The sequence below is a fragment of the Myodes glareolus genome, chromosome X (assembly GCF_982192425.1).
Source record: "Myodes glareolus chromosome X, mMyoGla1.1, whole genome shotgun sequence".
In the NCBI taxonomy this organism is placed as follows: Eukaryota; Metazoa; Chordata; class Mammalia; order Rodentia; family Cricetidae; genus Myodes; species Myodes glareolus.
In genome coordinates, this window is record NC_142053.1 from 113,406,138 (window position 1) to 113,414,062 (window position 7,925).

Genomic DNA, 7,925 nt, shown 5'->3' on the forward strand with positions numbered 1-7,925 from the left:
GGGTCATTTCACTCACAGCTCGTATAACAGTTCATCATCAAGAGCAGTGATGGCAGGGTAGGATCCTGGAGGGAGGAGCTGATGCAGAGGCCATGGAGGGATGCTGCTTACCAGCATGCTCTGTCTGCTTTCCTATAGAACTCAGGACCACTAGCTCAGGTTTGACACCACCTACAATGGGCTAGGCCCTACCACATTAATCAGTAATTAAGAGAATGCCCTACAGCCTTGCCTACATTCTGATCCTATGGAGGCATTTTCTAGTTGAGGCTCCCTCCTCTCTAACGACTCTAGCTTGTGTCAAGTTGACAGAAAACAAGCCAGCACAAGAGGCTTCAGTTTAAAACATGAAGAGGAGCTACCTTAAGAGTTAAAAATAGGAAGTTGAAAAGATAGCTTGGTGGCTAAGAGCATTTACTGCTCTTGCAGAGGACCTGAGTTTAATTCCTAGCGCTAACATGATAGCTCACAGCCGCCTGTAATTCCAGTTTCAGAGATCTGCTGCTCTCTTCCGGCCTTCAGGTGTCTCTGCACACATGTGGTACATGTAAACTCATACACACACACACACACACACACACACACACACACACACATTTATTTTTTTATTTTCAATTCATTCTGACTGAAGTTTCCTTTCCCCCCACTCTTGCTAGTCCCCCACCTGCCAAAGGAGGAATCTTCCACAGTGAGAAGGAGGTGCTGATCACTGTTGCCCAGGTTCTGCCCCCTCTTAGCACTGAGCTCTGGGTACCTACACTTCACTTTCTGCCGCCTGGATGGTTGTCTCACAGAGTTCTTGGGTCTATCAAAATGGCACCTGTAATTTTCAAAATGTGGACACAGATGACCCCAACATCTAGCACATGTATGATCATAGTCTCTGTCCTCTTCTCCTCATCTCCTTCTGTGTCGGCCTGGAAGCCATCCATATCCTGGGTACCAACCTGACACCCACACCGACACTTTATGAACTGGGTGATGCGCATGGTGCCTGTCAGCTTGTGCTTAAGAAGCACAGGAGTGCCCTAGCCAGGCAAGGGCATTGCCATTGTCCTCCCTGGATGTCCAGGGCACAGCTGGAACACAGGTCTTTGGGCAGGACACAGGCAGGTGCTCCTGGCCAAAGCTCCTCAGCATCTTGAGGGGACATGACCTTGAATTCTTAATCCTTCTGCCTCCACCACCTGAGTGCTGGGATTCCAGACATGTGACACTATGACACTATGACAAATTTATGTGTGACCAAGGATTGATCCCAGAGTTGCATGCATGCTAAGCATGCTCTTTACCGCTGAGCATCCACAGCCAACCCTCCTTTTAAAATTTTCTTTTTAAAATTTTATTTAATTTTTAATTTTATTTTAAAATTTTAAAATTTAAAATTAAATTTTATTTAATTTTAATAAATTAAAAATAATTATTTAAATAAAATTTCTTTTTAAAATTTTATTTGTTGCCGGGTGGCGGTGGTGCTCACCTTTAACCCCAGCGCTTGGGAGGCAGAGGCAGGCAGATCTCTGTTTGAGTCCAGCCTGGTCTACAAAGCAAGTTCCAGGACAGTCAGGCCTGTTACACAGAGAAACCCTGTCTCGAAAAAAAAAAGCAAAAAAAAAATTAATTTGTTGGACAGAGAGATGGTTCACCAGTTAAGAACACTGACTGCTTTTCCAGAAGTTTGATTCCTGGTACCCAGGTGATGGCTGACAACTGTAACCTCCCGGGGATCAAAGGTTTCTTCTGCCCTCTGAAGATACCAGATACATAACTGGTACACAGACATACACACAGGCCAAACATCCATACACATAAAATAATACTAAAAAATTACTATTTACATTTATTTAATTCTGAATTTATTTCTTTGCTATGGCTTTTATTTCTTCTGGGTTATATTTTTCTTCTGTGTAGCCTCCTCTTCTGGCTTTGGAACAGTTTGTTCCTCTTTGTAGAGAGTCATGTGATGCCACGCCTTACAGGTGGCGCTGATTCCTGCCTTCCACCTTTCCCACGGTGAATGTTCTCAGATGTGTAACAACTCCATATATGGCTAACGCTAAGATCTGGCTTGCTTCCGCGTTTCTGGACCTATCTGTGTCTCCCATGTGGCTTGCTGGGGTTGGCTACCCAGAGGTTATTTAAGCTGCAGACTGGCTTTTCCCCCCGGGGCGAGAGGTTGAGAAGGAGCAAGAGGTAACGAGAGATAGTGAAAGGATGAGAAGATTATTTTAAGGGCCTGAATAAACCGCAGTTAAGAAGAGTCCGGTGTTGCATCTTCATTGCTGATAAGGCGGACGCGACACCTCTTCACTGAGGTTTATCTCAATGTGGCAGGGGAGCTGACACATGGGTTAGCCCTACCATCAGCTCAATAAGTTCAATGACATCTGGGGTGCTTTGTTCATTGGGTACGATCAGTAACTAGACAGTCTACTTTCAAACCCTCTTTGGGGGCCATAGACACTCTGTCTTTGCCACTGTTTGGTCAGGGAACAGCCACACACTCCTTCATTCAGCAAGAATGATACACATTGCTCCTTTAAAGCGAAGTCATTGAGACACTTGGTGGGTTTTTGAATATGCATACCCTTGACAGCCTGGGCGATTTCACAGGTATTCTTAAAACGAACATGAAGATACGGATTTCTTGATTTGCATGATTTGATAGGCTTTCTGGGTTTAGGGAGTCGTGAAACATCCTCACAGGTCATCTCAGGCCGCTTCTTGAGGAATCTTGACCACACAAATGTCTTCTGCGTTTTCTTGCCTTAGAGATAAAGCCATGTTAACTTTGAGACTAGTACGATTTGCCAGTCTCAGCTCTGGGAGTCCTTCACAGGACAACCACTCCTGTGGCTGAGGAACCAGGCTGGCTGGGCAGAGTGCTGGTCCCAAGGGAAGCTGACCAGCACCGGAAGCTGGGCCACCAACTCAAGACCTTGAGTCTTGTTCGTAGAAGAAAGCCCTGTGTCACAGTAGGAGCATCTCCCAACATGCCACCCAGCCTCTGGGCCCCCCTTTTATGTCTTTAAAACGTGTTTTAATGCTGGGCAGTGGTGACATATGCCTTTAATCCCAGCACTTGGAAGGAAGAGAGAGTGAATCTACAAGAGCTAGTTCCAGGACAGGCAGGGCTGTTACACAGAGAAACCCTGTCTCGAAAAACCAAAAAAATAAATAAATAAATAAATAAATAAATAAATAAATAAATAAATAAAGGTGTTTTATTTGAGTGGGCATAGTGGTGCATGCCTTTAATCCCAGCACACAGGAAGCAGAAACAGGTGGATCACTGTGAGCTTGTGGTCTAGTCTACATAGCAAGTTCCAAACCAGCCAGGGCTATATAGCGAGCCCCTGTCTTGGTCACTGTTCTGTTGCTGTGAAGAGACACGGTGACCAAGGCAACTATTACAAAATAAAGCAGTTTCAGAGGGTTAGTCCATTATCATCACGGTGGGGAGCATGATAGCAGGCAGGGGAGGCAGGGTACTAGAAAAGCCGTTGAGAACTACATCCCGATTCATATGCAGAGTGAGGAAGACACTGTGGCCCGGTGTAAGCTTTTGGAACTTCAGAGCCGCCCCCCCACACCAGTGACGTACTTCTTCCATTAAGGCCACACCCCATAATCCTTTTTAAATAGTGTTACTCCCTGGTGACTAAGCATTCAAATATATGAGCCTTTGGGCCCATTCTTATTCAAACCACTACAGACTTTGTACTTTAAAATATCTTTTGTTTGTACCTTCCTAAACGTGAATTGGCCCAAGGTATTGTGTGTGTGTGTGTGTGTGTGTGTGTGTGTGTGAGAGAGAGAGAGAGAGGGGGGGGGGGTATCTCATATCTCATGTATCCCAGATTGGCCTCCCAGTGTCTGCGTAGGTGAAGAGTACCTCACATCCCTCATATTCTTGCCTCCACCTCTCATGCCCTCGGGTTACAGTGTGTGTCACTGTCTTATTCTTCTGTGGTTGTGAAAAACTATCCTGACCTTAGAGAAGAGCGGGTTTAGTTTGGCTTCTGGTTCCTGAGGGATAGATCCCACGGTGGAGCAGGAATAGTGGCAGGAGCGGAGAAGGAAGCTGGCTAATCACGTTTCCATTGACACAGGAAGTAGAGAGAGGAGGGAAAGTGGATTTATAAATACACAAAGTCCACCCCCAGTGGTGAACATCCTCCAACGAGGCTCCACTTCTGAAAGGCTCAGTCCATAGCCCTTCCAAACAGTGCCAACAACTGGGGACCAAGTGTTCAAATACAGGAGCCTGTGGGGGACACTTCTCATTCTAGCCACAAGAATAACCATGCCCAGTTTCATGTGGACTGAACCCAGTGCCTTGTACATTGCTGGCAAGCACAATACCGACTGAACTACTTCCCTAGCCAAAGAGTTTTGCACGAAAATTGTTGCTCATATCCATTAAGCAGTAGTAGGTCACTGAGCCCCTCCACTCTTCTATTATTATTTACAATGTTAATGGTTTTTAATGGGTTTTCATTCTCATTAGTTGTTTGGACACGTATGATTTCTAAAAAAAAAAATCAATGAGACACCCTTTAACAGATGAGAGAGCAACTGGAAAACTCAGAAGGGATTTACTAGAGAAACAATGGGGAGAACCAGCCAGTTTCCCACAGCTCGCCTCTTGCACAGCCCAGCACACAATCTTCAGAAGTCACTAGACGAGGCTGGCGGCTAGGCCCATTCTTTCTCCCCAGGACTACATGGTGTGGGATAGGGTTACTGCACAGACATTCCCAACTCATCTAAGTGCTAAGACAGAGCAAGTTCCTAGGGAAGGTTGACAAACCAGGCATATTCCTCACAAGGCACAAGAGAATTCTAGGGTCATTTGTGAGCTGGTCCTCCAAAGCTCCCTGGGGTAGATAGAAGCTGGGCAGTATCGGCTTTGCTTCTATTACAGCCCCCACCAAAGGTTGCTGCTTCCATGTTGTATAAACCCCAAGGGCTGTAGGACTTACCAGGTAAAAATGAAAGGGTCATCCTGTTTTGAATGGAGTGGAATCAATTTTGGACTGTCCAGAGTAGTTCCTCCCTAATTGAAACGGGACATTCTAAAGGAGGGGCCGGAACAATGTCCAGGTTAATTGGGGCAGTCATGCTTTGCCAGCAGATTCTGCAATTACTCTAAAGAAATATAGGCAAGACAGGAGGGAGAACTGGGTAGGTTAAATGTCACCTGCGCATGGATTAGGATAAGGTTGTCTATGCATCTCTCCCCCTTTTCTTTATTGGATTCAAATGGTAGTAATTTTAGTTTGGAAATGGAATTGGCTTCCAGAGCGCCTTCTGTAAAGAAATTAGCTTGAGCGATTCAAGCTTGTTTCCTGAAAATGAATTCAGTAGTTAACTTGAAAATAAATGTCTTACTCCAATCGAAGGAGATTTACGTTCATTTATCAATCATAATAAAATGAAATCTACATCTGTGTCTTTTGTAAAAATTGGAGCATCTTCCCAGAGGATGCGCTATTTGTTCTAAAATGACAGCCACACGCAACGCATGTTGCAGCCACTCAAACTCTGATGCTTTCCGGATGGCAGCAATTTGAAGTGTAAATCCTAGTCACGGGGGTCTGTACAATCGGGGAGTCACACAGCTGCAATCATCATTGCCATCCGGAGCTGTTTGTAGTTTCAGGCTATTTTTTTTCTCCAAATCTCACAAAAAGTTCAGATTTATGCAAGGGCTTGGCATGTAGCATACACCCATAGTCCCAGCACCTGGGATGTAGAAACAGGTGGATTAGGAGTTCAAAGTCATGCTCGGCTATTGAGTGGTTATGAGACTACATGAGACACTGTTGGCAAGAAGCAAAATGTAACAGAGAAGGTTTAATGTAAGAGGCCTGCAAGTGAAGAAAGGCAGGCCAGCATTGCGGGGTAGGTGGGAAATACATGTGATGGGAATGTGACGCCATCAGCGATACCCCACATTTGGTGGGAGAGTCAGGAAAATTTCACACTAATGATGATGATAGACATTTTCGTGGCTTAAGTTTGGGGATACAATTGCTAAGCGTTGTGTGCATGTATCGAAGGGACTCCAGTCAGCCTGGCCATGGTAAACATGGTTCTGGCAGGCCTTGTCCTTCTCCCCCATTCCCTCTTCCTTGCTGAAAAAAAAAAAGCCGTATATTACATTCCTAAAACCGGCCACCAAGGTCTATTCTCTTATTTGGCCACTTCCTCCTCCTGAGACTGACTACCAAGGTCCAGCTACCAAAGTATTGAAGTCCAATCAAAAGCCCCTTTTGGGTCACCTAATTAACATGCCCAATTAAAATTAAACACCTCATCCTAACAGGGGCTTCCCCCTTTACCTTTATAAACCGCCATTTGCCCATGTGCCACATCCGTCTCCTCTCTATCCAGAGGCAGTCCTTTGTCACTGCAGGACAAATATTCCTCCATCTCCTCTGTTCCCTTCCCTTGTCCCTTGTCCTCGATCTCCTGTCTTTGTCTCTATTCCCTGCCCGCTGTACTTCTCAGGCAAATCAATCTCTTTTGTGCTAAGAACTTGGTCTTGGGGTCCTGAGCTAATACTTTTCCTTTCGTGTATAGCATGGACTATCTTATGCAATCCTCAGAATAAAATGTTTCCAGCCTGGCGGTGATGGGGCACACCTAAAATTCTAGCACGCAGGAGACAGAGGCAGGAGAATCTCTGTGAGTTCGAGGCCAGCCTAGTCTAAATAGTGAGTTCCAGGACAGCCAGGGCTACACAGAGAAACCCTGTCTTGAAAAAAAAACCAAAGCAAAGCAAAACAAACAAACACACAAACAAACAAACAGAAAACAACCCAGGAACCAAGTGTTCATCAATTGTCACAACAATAAGAATCTCGTTTCTGAGGTAAAGGCCTTTGACAAGCATTGCAAGGGCACAAAATCCAAGCTGCTAAACAAGGGTCCCTACATCTCCAAAATTTTATTTTGACTTGTTTTGTACGAAGATAAATCAAGGGAAAATTCCTTCTAAAGATGGAGGGTGTTAATGTGAGTTTGGGAGAAACATTACTTTCTTTTCTGTTTTTTTGGCCTTGTTTCTATTATTAGTAAGGATTTTTTCTATTGTTTTTACATTTATTTATTTTGTGTGAAAGCATGTGTAAGAGGACAATTGGTGGGAATTAGCTTTTTTCCTGCTATGTGGGTCTTTGGGGGTTGAGACAATTGAACTCAGGTCCTCAGGCTTGAAAGCAGGCACCTTTACATGCATAACCATTTGCCAGTCCTTTTCTTACTTTTTCCATCTAGTTCCTCATCACACCTTACCTATATTATTGTGATATAGTATCACATTTTTTTTTGTCTTTTGTTTTGTTTTTTGGATTTTCAAGAGAGGGTTTTTCGGTAGCTTTGGAGCCTGTCTTGGAACTAGCTCTTGTAGACCAGTATGGCCTAGATATTACAGAGATCCTCCAGCTTCTGCCTCCAGAGTGCAGATATTAAAGGCCTTCACCACCACTGCCCCGCTTGATTGGTTTTAGGTAGCTCAGGTTGGTCTTGAACTTCGTTCTTTCTCTTCCATCCCTTGGTAAAGATTATATTTCTTCCAAGCTCAACTCAAGCGCCAGCGCAATAAATCACCTTCATCTGCACCTTATAACCTAGGTGTCAGTCCCTCTCCAAGTCCTGGGAGAGAACCAGGTGACAAACCCGATGCCTTTGCAGCCTGAGCCACCCCAAGAGGAGGAGGGTCTTAAATTCTGCCTGAGACTCTGATAGGTGGACCCGCGGCGAGGGGCGGGGCCTGGAGTCGTCTCCAAGGAAACCAGCGAGGCTGCACGGATGGGAATTTAGATTGGTGGAAGAAAGGAGGCGGGGCCAGGCTTTAACTCCTTGAATTCTGGACACCGCCTTGTGGCGCAGAGGGCAATGGGCGGTGCTAAAGCACC